We start from the raw sequence: 13,014 nt of genomic DNA, 5'->3' as shown, positions 1-13,014 counted from the left end.
GGGCATGGTGGTTCACGCCTGTAATTTTAGCACTCTGGGAGGCTGAGACGTGAAGATCAGTTGAACCCAGAAGTTTGAGACCAGCCTGAGCGATGTAGGAAGACCCCATCTCTACAAAAAAATCAAATAATTAGCCAGGTGTGGTGGCATGTGCCTGTGGTCCCAGCTACTCAGGGAAGGCTGAGGCAGGAGGCTTGCTTGAGCCTGGGAGGTGAAGGCAGCAGTGAGCCATGATTACGCCACTACACTCAAGCCCGGGGGCAACAGAACAATATCCTGTCTCCAAAAAACAAACAACACAAAAAATCAAATTGTGCTTTATACATCAATGGAATATTATTCAGCCTTAAAAAGGAATGAAATTCCGATCAATCCTACAGTACGAATGCACCTTTGAAGACATTATGCTAACTGAAATAAGCCACACACAGAAAGACAAGTAGTATATGATTCCATTTATATGAGCATAGAAACAGAAAGTAGGAGGGTTATCAGGGACTGGGGAAGGAGGAATGGGGAGTTACAGTTTAATGTGTACAGAGTTCCAGTTTGGGGAAAAAGGTTTGCAGATGAATACCCATCATGGTTGTATCATATCAGGAATGTGCACAATGCTACTGATGTCTACACTTAAAAATGGTTAAAATGGGCCGGGTGCGGTGGCTCATGCCTGTAATCCCAGCACTTTGAGAGGCCGAGGTGGGCAGATCACAAGGCCAGGAGATCAAGACCATCCTGGCTAAAACGGTGAAACCCTGTCTCTACTAAAAATACAAAAAATTAGTGCGGTGTGGTGGCGGGCGCCTGTAGTCCCAGCTACTTGGGAGGCTGAGGCAGGAGAATGGTGTGAATCCAGCAGGCAGAGCTTGTGGTGAGCCGAGATCGCGCCACTGCACTCCAGCCTGGACAACAGAGCGATACTCCATCTCAAAAAAAAAAAAAAGGTTAAAATGGTACCTTTTATGTGTTATGCCTATTTTACCAAAATAAAAATATATTCCTAGCCAGATAATCTAGTTAGAATGAAGTTAATCCATTAGAATATTTTCCCACCTACTTGTAGTTGTTAGTCTACTGATTTAAAAAACAGGCTGGGCATGGTGGTGGTAGTTCACGCCTGTAATCCCAAGACTTTGGGCGGCTGAGGTGGGTGGATCACTTGAGGTCAGGAGTTCGAGACCAGCATGACCAACATGGTGAAATCCCATCTTCACTAAAAATACAAAAATTATCTGGGCTTGATGTCACGCGCCTGTAATCCCAGCTACTTGGGAGGCTGAGGCAGGAGAATCACTTGAACCCGGGAGGTGGAGGTTGCAGTGAGACTGGGTGACTGAGTGAGACTCCATCTCAAAAAACAAAGAGAAGAGAAGAGAAGAGAAGAAGGAGGGAGGGAGGGAGGTAAGAAAGAAACACAGAGAGAAAAAAAAGATCTTGAGTCACATAACAATACAGAAATCTCCAGATTTCAATAGAAAATCACTTAAGCCAAAAATTGTGGCCGGGCGTGGTGTTTCACACCTGTAATCTCAGCACTTTGGGAAACCAAAGTGGGAGGATCACCTGAGGTCAGGAGTTCAAGACCAGCCTAGCCAACATGGTGAAACCCCATCTCCACAAAAATACCAAAAAAATTAGCCGGACATGATGGCAGGTGCCTGTAATCCCAGCTACTCAGGAGGCTGAGGTGGGAGAATCGCTTGAACCGGGAGGTGGAAGTTGCAGTGAGCCAAGATTGTGCCATTGCACTCCAGTCTGGGTGACAGAGGGAGACTCCGTCTCAAAAACAAAACAAAACAAAACATGAAGATTTCAAACTGAATGAAAAAGACAATGGATGCCAACTCTGAGATAGAAATGTTGGAATTATCTGGTCAAGGTTGTAAAGCAGCCATGACGAAAATTCTTCGGTGACCAATTATGAACATGCTTGAGACAAATGAAAAAATAAAAAGGAAAAATTGATAAATTGGACTTATCCTGAAAACCCTTTGCTCTCTTCTTCATTCCTCCTCCTTCTCCATCTCCTCCTTTTCCTTCTCCTTTTCCCAGTGGCAAGTAGATTATATTGGCCTTGGACTGGGACACTCAGTGGGGGAACCCGCACCCATGGTGCGTGTGTGGGCAGGGCGAGATTGAAGCTATCTCATGGTCACTTGCAGCGTAACAGGTTCTGGCTGTGCTGGATGAAGAGTCGCTGAGGGCCTGGTTGGTTGGTAGCTGCAAAGCCCAGACGTTCCTGCTGGCGGCATCTTCACGGGGAGCTGGGATTAGGCAAGGAGTCTAGGGCCTGGATGCAGAGCCTAGGGATGTATGCGGGTCAGGGAGGATGGACCAGAGAAACCTGTGTGCTGGTTAGCGTGGTCTGTCTGCGGTTTCAAAGGCAGAGCACCACCAGAGGAGGAACCCTGTTTGGGTGTGCTGAAAGTGGCCCAGCAGATCATAAGGCTGTGGCTGGGACATTTATGCACCTCAGGGAGCACTGAACTGCTCTGAGCTGCCGACTAGGGCCACAGGCTAGCTATGTGGGCCCGTATTGAGGTGAGGGCTGAGCAGTCCCAGCGGCACCGCCCAGGCTGCCTGCTCTGGGGTCCCTGCAAAAGCCGCCGCTGAGCCCACGGACTTCCGGATCGCAAGTACGTGGGGTCTGAAAATCTGCTTGGCTGGGTCAGCTGCTATGACAATGCCCGGGCGATCGTGCCCTCCAGCGCTGCCTGCTGCCCGCATGCGGAGGAGGAGGCGGGTCCCCGCCTGAATGATCGGGCTCTGCCGGCCCACAGCGGATGTCAGAAGGTCAGGTCGCTCTGCTCCTTTCGACTCGGTGTTTCTTCCTCATGGAAACTTTCTCGAGCTGCAGAAAAAGCTGGTCCTTCTCTTTCTGCCGGGCCCACAGCTTCTCCTGCAGCGTCAGAATTTGTTCCTTCCGTCTCCTCTGGTGACATTCTCCCTTCCATCTCCTTTCTCTTCCTTCGTCTGCTCTTCCTCCATCTTCTCGCCATCACCTTATCCTCCTCCTCTTTCTCCTCGCCCCGCTGCCTGCGCTCCCACTGGAGGCGCTCCGGGCACACTGCCTGCGCGACCCCCACGGGACCCTGCGCAGGCCAGCTCGCCCCGTCGGCCACAGGGCCTGGGGGCACCCGCCACCAGCGGAGCTGGCAGCCACAGCTCCTCCGAGTGCACAGGAAAACCTTGGCTTTTGAAAGACCCTGTTAAAATAAGGATGAAAAGATAAGCTATAGAGGAGAAAATATGTGCAAACCACTATCTGGCAAAGTACTGGTATCTAGAATAGATAAAAACTCGCACAAAACTCAACAGTAAAAAAAAACAACAGTTTTGGCCGGGCGCGGTGGCTCACGCCTCAACTTCCGGCACATTGGGGAGGCTGAGGTGAGCAGATCGCCTGAGGTTTAGGAGTTCGAGACCAGCCTGGCCAGCATGGTGAAATCCCGTCTCTAATAAAATACAAAAATTAGCCGGGCGTGGTGGCAGACGCCTGTAATCCCAGCTACTGGGGAAGCCGAGGCAGGAGAATCTCTTGAACCCGGGAGACGGAAGTTGCAATGAGCCCAGATCCAGCCACTGCACTCCTGCCCGGGCAACAGAGCCAGAGAGACTCTGTCTCAAAAACAAAAACAAAAACAAAACAGTCCTAATACAGCATGAGCGAAAGATTTAAAAAGCGGTCTGCGCTCACTTCTGCACACATTTACTAAAAAATCGGAATGATACAAAGATTAGCATGGGCCCTGCACATAGATGACATGCAAATTCATGAAGTGTTGCATATTTTTAAAACATTAAACAAAATTTAAAAAGGAAAACAAACATTTCGCTGAGGAGGATATGCAGATGGCAAACAAGCATACGAAAAGATGTTTAACACTATTAGCCATTTGAGAAATGCAAATAAAAACCATAATGAAATATTGCTATACATCTATTAGAATGGCTAAAATAACAAAGTGACAATAACAAATTCTGACAAGGAAGCAGAGAAACTGAATCTGTCGTCCTCTGCTGGTGGAAATGTAAAATGAAGTGTAGCCACCTGGAAAGCAGTAATAGTTTTCTTTTCTTTTCTTTTCTTTTCTCTTCTCTTCTCTTCTCTTCTCTTCTCTTTTTTCTTTTCTTTTCTTTTTTTCATACGGAGTCTTGCTCTGTTGCCCAGGCTAGAGTGCAGTTTCATGGTCTTGACTTACTGCAACCTTCACCTCCCAGGCTCCAGTGACTCTCCTGTCTCAGCCTCCCGAGTAGCTGGGATTACAGGAACCTACCACCACGCCTGGCTAATTTTTGTATTTTTAGTAGAGACAGGGTTTCACCATGTTGGCCAGGCTGGTCTCTAACTCCTGACCTCAGATAATCCACCCACCTTGGCCTCCCAAACTGCTGGGATTACAGGTGTGAGCCACTGCACCTGGCCACAGTAATAGTTTCTTAAAAAGCTAAACAGGTAACTACCACCATACCATGTGATCCAGCAATTTCACTCTTGGGCATTTAGATGAGAGAAATGAAGACTTATGTTCCCACAAAGACTCTGATATGAATGCTCATAGCAGCTTTATTTATAATAGGCAGAAACTGAAAACGATCCAGATGTCTTTCAATGGATGAATGGTTAAACTGTGATATAGTCATACTGTGGAATACTACTCAGTAATAAAAAGAAAGGGTCTATTTATTATTACATATCACAACTTGCATGAATCTCCAGAATTATGCTGAATTTTAAGTCAATGCTAAAAAGTTACCTCCTGGCCGGGCGCGGTATCTCATGCCTATAATTCCAGCACTTTGGGAGGCCTAGGCAGGTTGATCACTTGAGGTCAAGAGTTCGAGACCAGCCTGGCCAACATGGGGAAACCCCATTTCTACTAAAAATACAAAAATTAGCTGGGCATGGTGGCACATGACTGTAATCCCAGCTACTCTGGAGGCTGAGGCAAGAGAATTGCTTGAATCCAGGAGGTGGAGGTTGCAGTGAGCCAAGATCATGCCACTGCATTCCAGCCTGGGTGATAGAGTGAGACTCTGTCTCTAAATAAATAAATAAATAAATAGTTACCTCCTGCATGATACAACATTTTTGAAAAGACAAAATTATAGAAATAGAAAACAGTAGTGGTTGTTAGGGGTTAAGGAGAGAATGGGGGCAGGAGAGAGATGAACTGTGGCTATTAAAGGGCAACGTGGGCCGGGCCCGGTGGCTCACGCCTGTAATCCCAACACTTTGGGAGGCTGAGGCAGGTGGATCACCTGAGGTCAGGAGTTTGAGGCCAGCCTGACCAACATGTTGAAACCTAGTCTCTACTAAAAATATAAAAATTAGCTGGGCATGATGATGTGCACCTGTAGTCCCAGCCACTCGGGAGGCTGAGGCAGGAGAGTCACTTGAACCCAGGAGGGGGAGTTTGCAGGGAGCCGAGATCACACCACTGCACTCCAGCCTGTGTGACAGAGCAAGACTCCATCTCAATAATAATAATAATAATAATAGTTAATAAATAAAAATTTAAAAATAAAAAATTATCTGAGTGTAGTAGTGCATGCCTGTAGTCCCAGCCTCTTGAGAAACTGAGGTGGGAGAATTGCTTGAATCCAGGAGTCTGAGGCTGCAGTTAGCTGGGATTGTGCCACTGCACTCCAGCCTGGGTGACAGAGTGAGAATGTCTCCAAAAAAATAAAGAGAGAGAATGATTATTAAATGTAAAATGGCCTCCTAGAGTGAATCCTGGTACAATAGAATTGCCAGAGGCGTTCTAAATAGACTCCATCTTAAGTGAGGGCTAGGAAAATGAGGCCGGAACTTGCTGGGCTGCTTTACCAGAAAGGTATTCCTAGCCTCTAGATGTTTACTAAAGGAATAAATTGATAATGTTTACTGAACAGACCCAGACGTGGGAGTGTCCTAATATCCCGATATCTTGAGAACAAAGGCATTCCTAATTTTGCTTTGAAGATAATAATATCGATTCTTACAAAATAAAGTAATTAAGAAAATGAATCCTGTATCACAAACCCTTGAGCACAGCACATCTTCCCATGATCTTTTTTTATTCTATATATACAAGTATTGTACCTAGGGTGGATGCGTTTCTCCTCTTACTTTCGGGAACGTCATACTCTGTCTATGGAATAGCTGTACTTTCACTACTTTACTTTCTTAATGAGGTTGCTTCTACTTTGCACTGCGAACTCATCCTGAATTCTTTCTTGTGTGAGATCCAAGAACCGTCTCTTGGGGTCTGGATTGGGAACCCCTTCCTGTAACAAAATGACATTAATGAAAAACAACAGTAACAATGAAGTCACTAGATCTCTGTGTACCAATATACAAAGATGTTTACGTATTGTAAATGCTCAAAGATCCTTATATTTTGTAAGATCCTGTTTGTGTGAAAAAATGGAGGGGTAGGCCAGGTGCAGTGGCTCATGCCTGTAATCCCAGCACTTTGGGAGGCTGAGGCACGCGGATCACCTGAGCTCAGGAGTTCAAGCCCAGCCTGGCCAACATGGCGAAAACCTGTCTCTACTAAAAATACAAAAATGAGCCAGACACCTGTATGGTGGTGCACACTTGTAATCCCAGCTACTCAGGAGGCTGAGGTAGGAGAATCGCTTGAACCTGGGAGGCGGAGGATGCAGTGAGCCAAGATTGTGTCACTGCAGTCCAGCCTGGGCAACAGAGCTAGACTCTGTCTCAAAAATAGTAATAATTAAAAAAATGGATGGTAAGCAGGGCATAGTGGCTCACGCCTGTAATCCCAGCACTTTGGGAGGCCGAGGTGGGAGGATTGCTTCAGTCCAGGAGTTTGAGACCAGCTGGGCAACATAGTAAGACCCTATCTCTATATTAAAAAAAAAAATGGATGGGTACATGTGTAGGTTTATGCAAAGAAACATATATTATACGTAATTATTTCAATCAAACGTTTCTAGAAGGAAACAGTGATTTCCTCTAATAGGGAGCACAAATGGGAAACAGACAGGAAAAACTTACTTTTTTTTGAGACAGACTTGCTCTGTCACTCAGGTTGGAGTGCATTGGCAGGCTCTCGGCTCACTGCAAACTCTGCCTCCCAGGTTCCAGCTATTCTTCTGCCTCACCCTCCTAAGTAGCTGGGATTACAGGCGTGCACCACCATGCCTGGCTAATTTTTGTATTTTTAGTAGAGATGGGGTTTCACCATGTTGGCCAGGCTGGCCTTGAACTCCTGACCTCAGGTGATCCGCCCCCACTTGGCCTCCCAAAGTGCTAAGATTATAGACGTGAGCCACCGCACCCGGCCAGAAAACTTACCTTTTGCAGCCGGGCGCGGTGGCTCAAGCCTGTAATCCCAGCACTTTGGGAGGCTGAGACGGGCGGATCACGAGGTCAGGAGATCGAGACCATCCTGGCGAACACGGTGAAACCCCGTCTCTACTAAAAAAAATACAAAAAACTAGCCGGGCGAGGTGGCGGGCGCCTGTAGTCCCAGCTACTTGGGAGGCTGAGGCAGGAGAATGGCGTAAACCCAGGAGGCGGAGCTTGCAGCGAGCTGAGATCCGGCCACTGCACTCCAGCCTGGGCGACAGAGCAAGACTCTGTCTCAAAAAAAAAAAAAAAAAAAAAAAGAAAGAAAACTTACCTTTTGCTTGACACGCTACTGTTTTGTTTATATTTTTTTAGTACCATGAGCATATATTACAACCATATATATATATGTATTTTTAGACAGAGTCAGCCTCCATTACCGGGCTGAAGTACAGTGGCTCAATCATAGCTCACTGCTACCTCAAACTCCTGGGCTCAAACCATCCTTCCACCGCAGCTTCCCAAGTAGCTGGGACTGCAGGCAGGTGCCACCATGCCCGGTGATTTTTTTATTTTTATTTTTATAGAGATAAGGCCTTGCTATGTCACCCAGGCTGGTCTTGAACTCTTGGCCTCAAGTAATCCTCTCACCTCCGCCTCCCAAAGTGCTGGGATTACAGGCATAAGCCACCGGACCCAGTGACATTTATAATTTTTAAAACTGTAATTACAATGCTGTTATTATTTAGGTTCAAGCAAATCTAATTGTGTTTTCCTTAGAACAAAAGATATATTACGGCATGATTATTTTTTATTATAGGAGTATTTCCTTTATCAATGACTAATAATAGGTTTATTTAAAAATGCCTTATATTGTGATTTAATTTGTAAAAGTGTGCCACTTTCTCCACCTTTTTTTGTTTGTCTCTTAAAATTTACTTATTGACCGGGCGCGGTGGCTCACGCCTATAATCCCAGCCCTTTGGGAGGCCGAGGCGGGTGGATCACAGGTTAAGAGATCGAGACCATCCTGGCCAACATGGTGAAACCCCGTCTCTACTAAAAACACAAAAAATTAGCTGGGTGTGGTGGCACGTGCCTGTAGTCCCAGCTACTCAGGAGGCTGAGGCAGGAGGATCACTTGAACCCGGGAGGCGGAGGTTGCAGTGAGCCGAGATGGTGCCACTGTGCCCCAGCCTGGGTGACAGAGACTCCATTAAAAAAAAAAAATTACTTATCCTGCCTGGGTGCAGTGGCTCACACTTGTAGTCCAAACTACTCAGGAGGCTGAGGTGAGTGGATAGCTTGAGCTCAGGAGGTGGAAGCTGCAGTGAGCCGAGATCTGGGTGGATAACTTGAACCCAGGAGGTGGAGGCTACAGTGAGCCGAGATCACGCCACTGCACTCCAGCTTGGGTGACAGAGCGATACCATGTCTCCAAAAAGAAAAAGAAAATTTACATTATCCTTTTAAGATCAGCTCAAAAACCTACTCCTCCACTATGAATAACCCTAGAAACAGTGATTTCTTTCCTTTGGACTCCCATAGCCATTCTTTCTGCTGCTTTTATGATATTCATCATGTTCTAGCTTATTTAGTAATGTGTTTCGTCTCTTCTAAATTGTATCTCCCTTGAGAGGGTAGATTATGTTTTATTAATCTTTGTATCTCTCACAATATAAAGCCCAGTGCCTTGGTGCTTGTATTAGTTTTCTGTTGCTGCTGTAACTAAAACTGCTAACTTAGTGACTTAAAAACAACACAAACTTAGTATCTTTTTTTTTTTTTTGAGATGGAGTTTCACTCTGTCACCTAGGCGGAGTGCAGTGACATGATCTCGGCTCACTGCAACCTCTGCCTCCTGGGTTCAAGCGATTCTTCTGCCTCAGCCTCCCAAATAGCTGGGATTACAGGTGCTACAGACATCACGGCCGGCTAATTTTTGTTTTTTTAGCAGAGATGGGGTTTCACCATGTTGGTCTCGAGCTCCTGACCTCAGGTGATCCACCCGCCTCAGCCTCCCAAAGGGCTGGGATTACAGACGTGAGCCACTGCAACCGGCTGCAAATTTGGTATCTTACAGCTCTGGATATTAAAAATCTGAAATGGTCTCCTTGAAGTCTGAATATTTAGTTGAAAAAACCCCAAAATCTGAAATGAGTCTCACAGCTAAAATCAAGCAGTAGGCAGAGATGTGTTCCTTCTGGAGACTCCAGGACAGGCCTTTTTCATTGTCTAGAGGCTGCCTACGTTTCTTGGCTCATAGCCACATCACTCTGACCTCTGCTTTCATCATTGTTACACCTTTGACTCTGACCTTCCTGCTTCCTTCTTTTTTTTTTTTTTTTTTGAGACGGAGTTTTACTCTGTCGCCCAGGTTGGAGTACAGTGATGCCATCTCAGCTCACTGCAAGCTCCACCTCCTGGTTCATGCCATTCTCCTGACTCAGCCTCCTAAGTAGCCAGGACTAGCAGGCACCCACCACCATGCCCGGCTAATTTTTTGTATTTTTAGTAGAGACAGGGTTTCTCCGTGTTAGCCAGGCTGGTCTCAATCTCCTGACCTCACGATCCACCTGCCTCAGCCTCCCAATATCCTGCCTCCCTCTTACAAGGACTTTGTGAGTCCATTGGGCCAATTTGAATAATCCAGGATAATCTTTCCATCTCAAGATAATTTTTTTTTTTTTTTTTTTTTTTTTTTAGAGACAGAGTCTCACTCTGTTACACAGGCTGGAATGAATGCACTGGCACCATCTCGGTTCACTGCAACCTCTGCTTTCTGGGCTCGAGTGATCCTCCTGCCTCAGCCCTGCAAGTAGCAGGGAGGCACAAGCCACCATGCCTGCCTAATTTTTGTACTTTTAGTAGAGATGGGGTTTTACCATGTTGGCCAGGCTGGTCTCGAACTCCTGACCTCAAGCAATCCACCTACCTCAGACCCCCAAAGTGCTGGGATTACAGGTGTGAGCCACCGCACCCAGCCTGTGTTTTTTTTTTTTTTTTTTTTTTGAGACAGGGTCTTGCTCTGTCACCCAGGCTGGAGTTCAGTGGCACCATCTCCACTCACTGCGACCCGTGCCTCCTACTATATTAAGGAATCAAGCTCAGGGTGACAGAAGAGTTCGTCCTATTTACTCCCTCATGAGTTGTTTTGTTTGTTACTTCTGCTGATACTATCTGTAGACTTTGTATGGTGTTTGCCCAAATTCAAAGCTGAGCCTATATCATGGGTTGGTAAGGGTGCCCCTTAAATGCAGTCCCTGCGTCTAAGGCTGAGGTGCAGCCAACTCAGAAGCAAAGCAGCAGTTTACAGACCTTATTTTTTTGGTATAAGTCCAGTCATTCTTCAGTTATTCAGGCTTCATAATTTTTGCTATACCTGAGTACTCTTTGACATATTTACCTAATTTTTCTTCTTTTTTTTTTTAAAGAGATGAGGTCTTACTCTCTTACCCAGGCTGGTCTCAAACTCCTGGCCTCAAGCAATCCTCCCACCTCAGCCTCCCAAAGTGCTGGGATGGCTAATTTTTCTTAACAAAGTATTGTAACTATAGGTAACAATTTGCATTTACTTAGCTTCAGTGAAATTACAGGTTTAATTTGTTATCTTTTTTCAATGCTGATTAAAATAATCAGATAAGTATCAATAAATGCTCCATCTGAAATCTTCTGACTGTTTGGGATATGCTGGTACTGACAGATTGTAGCCCACTGGAATCTGTAGTCATTAGGCAAATCATGGCAGAGGCAAATGTAAATTTTTTTTTTTTTTTTTTTTTTTTGAGACTGAGCCTAGCTCTGTCTCCCAGGCTGGAGTGCAATGGCGCGATCTTAGCTCACTGCAACCTCCACCTCCCAGGTTCAAGCAATTCTCCTGCCTCAGCCTCCCAAGTAGCTGAGATTACAGGCACCCACCACCATGCCCGGCTAATTTTTTGTATTTTTAGTAGAGACGGGGTTTCTCCATGTTAGCCGGGCTGGTCTCAAACTCCCGACCTCAGGTGATCTGCCTGCCTTGGCCTCCCAAAGTGCTGGGATTACAGGTGTGAGCCACCTCACCCAGCTAGATCTTGTTTTCAATGTAAATTTCTAAATAGTGGGACTGCTGAAGTCTGTGACTAGCCACATAAGTATTTTCAGTTGTTGCTGGTGAAGATTATTTTTGATTATGCTACTAGGATTTGGGGGAAAAAATATCTCCTAGAACCACCACTATGCCACTTTCCTGTCTGTCCCCATTGAAACACTTGAAGTGATGTATAAGTCGCTGGTACTTTCTGATACTATCTCCTAGAAGATCTTTGAGTCTTCCCTAAAGAGAGAAAAGAGTCGGGGGTAGTGCCCTTTCATTTTATTTTCCTTTAAAATTTTGGGCTTGGCCTTGATCTAAATGAAAGAAACTATAAGTTACAATATCACTTAATATGCGTTGTAAGAAAGCTATTATGTCAAGTACTTCAAATTTTCAAAGTATTCACCATTACTTTGTTATCCTCCACTGCACTCCAGCCTGGGTGACAGAATGAGTTCCTGTCTCAAAAAATAAATAAATAAACAAAACAATATATAAATAAAATAAAATAAATAAAAAGAAGGGGTGAGGAATATGTACAGTCTGGTGAGATCAGGATTAAAGGAAACAGATTGGTGAAGAAAAACTTCATTATAATTTATCAGGCTTGGGATTTTTTTTCTTTCAACATTTTATTTTTTAGTTTCCGAAATACAAATCAAAATACATTTTTGTTACATATCATTTTAACAAGCTTAACATTCTTTTCAATACAAGATTACTCAATATAGCTATTTTAAAACTTCCTTTTTAAAAAAGTCATACATTTTATTTTAGAGTAAATAGCTCATCAAAAAAATACATGGGTACATGGGCTATTGTTGTTTATTATTTTAGAGCACACCCTCCAACTTAAAATTTGGTCCACTAAAATGTGTAAATGTTCATCTGGGCACAGTGTCTCACGCCTGTAATCCCAGCATTTTGGGAAACCAAGGCAGGTGGATCACCTGAAGTCAGGAGTTCAAGACCAGCCTGGCCAACATGGTGAAACCCCGTTTCTACTAAAAATCAAAAAAAAAATTAGCCATGCATGGTGGCACATGCCTGTAGTCCCAGCTACCTGGGAGACTGAGGCAGGAGAATCACTTGAACCTGGGAGGCAGAGGTTTCAGTGAGCTGAGATCACACCATTGCACTCCAGCCTGGGTGACAAGAGTGAAACTCCGTCTCAAAAAAAAGAAATGTTCCTCCTATCACATAAATAAATTAAATCTCATGGCTGAACAAAACAGAAATGTGGCCGGGCACAGTGGCTCACATCTGTAATCCCAGCACTTTGGGAGGCGGAGGCTGGCAGATCATGAGGTCAGGAGTTCAAGACCGGCCTGACCAACGTGGTAAAAAACTGTCTCTACTAAAAATACAAAAACTAGCCAGGCGTGGTGGCACGCGCCTATAATTCCAGCTACTTAGTAGGCTGAGGCAAGAGAATTGTTTGAACCCAGGAGGAAGGGTTGCAGTGAGCCGAGATCACGTCACTGCACTCCTGCCTGGGTGACAGAGCGAGACTCCGTCTCAAAAAACAAAACAATGGCCGGGCGCGGTGGCTCACGCCTGTAATCCCAGCACTTTGGGAGGCCGAGGCGGGCGGATCACCTGAGGTCAGGAGTTCGAGACCAGCCTGACCAATATGATG

The 13,014-nt window shown here is 45.3% G+C and overlaps 1 non-coding gene across 1 annotated transcript; it reads left to right on the top strand.

Annotated features, from left to right (window-relative positions):
- The first annotated feature begins 3,685 nt into the window (after positions 1 to 3,685).
- LOC117084621 lies at positions 3,686 to 3,794 on the top strand. The gene has a single exon (XR_004437548.1). It is a non-coding gene; the product is annotated as a U6 spliceosomal RNA (small nuclear RNA).
- Positions 3,795 to 13,014: the final 9,220 nt, after the last annotated feature.

The sequence above is a fragment of the Trachypithecus francoisi genome, unplaced genomic scaffold (genome assembly GCF_009764315.1).
Source record: "Trachypithecus francoisi isolate TF-2019V2 unplaced genomic scaffold, Tfra_2.0 Lachesis_group0, whole genome shotgun sequence".
NCBI classification, from domain to species: domain Eukaryota; kingdom Metazoa; phylum Chordata; class Mammalia; order Primates; family Cercopithecidae; genus Trachypithecus; species Trachypithecus francoisi.
Note: the sequence above shows the minus strand (reverse complement) of the source record. Positions and strands in the feature narration are given on the sequence as shown.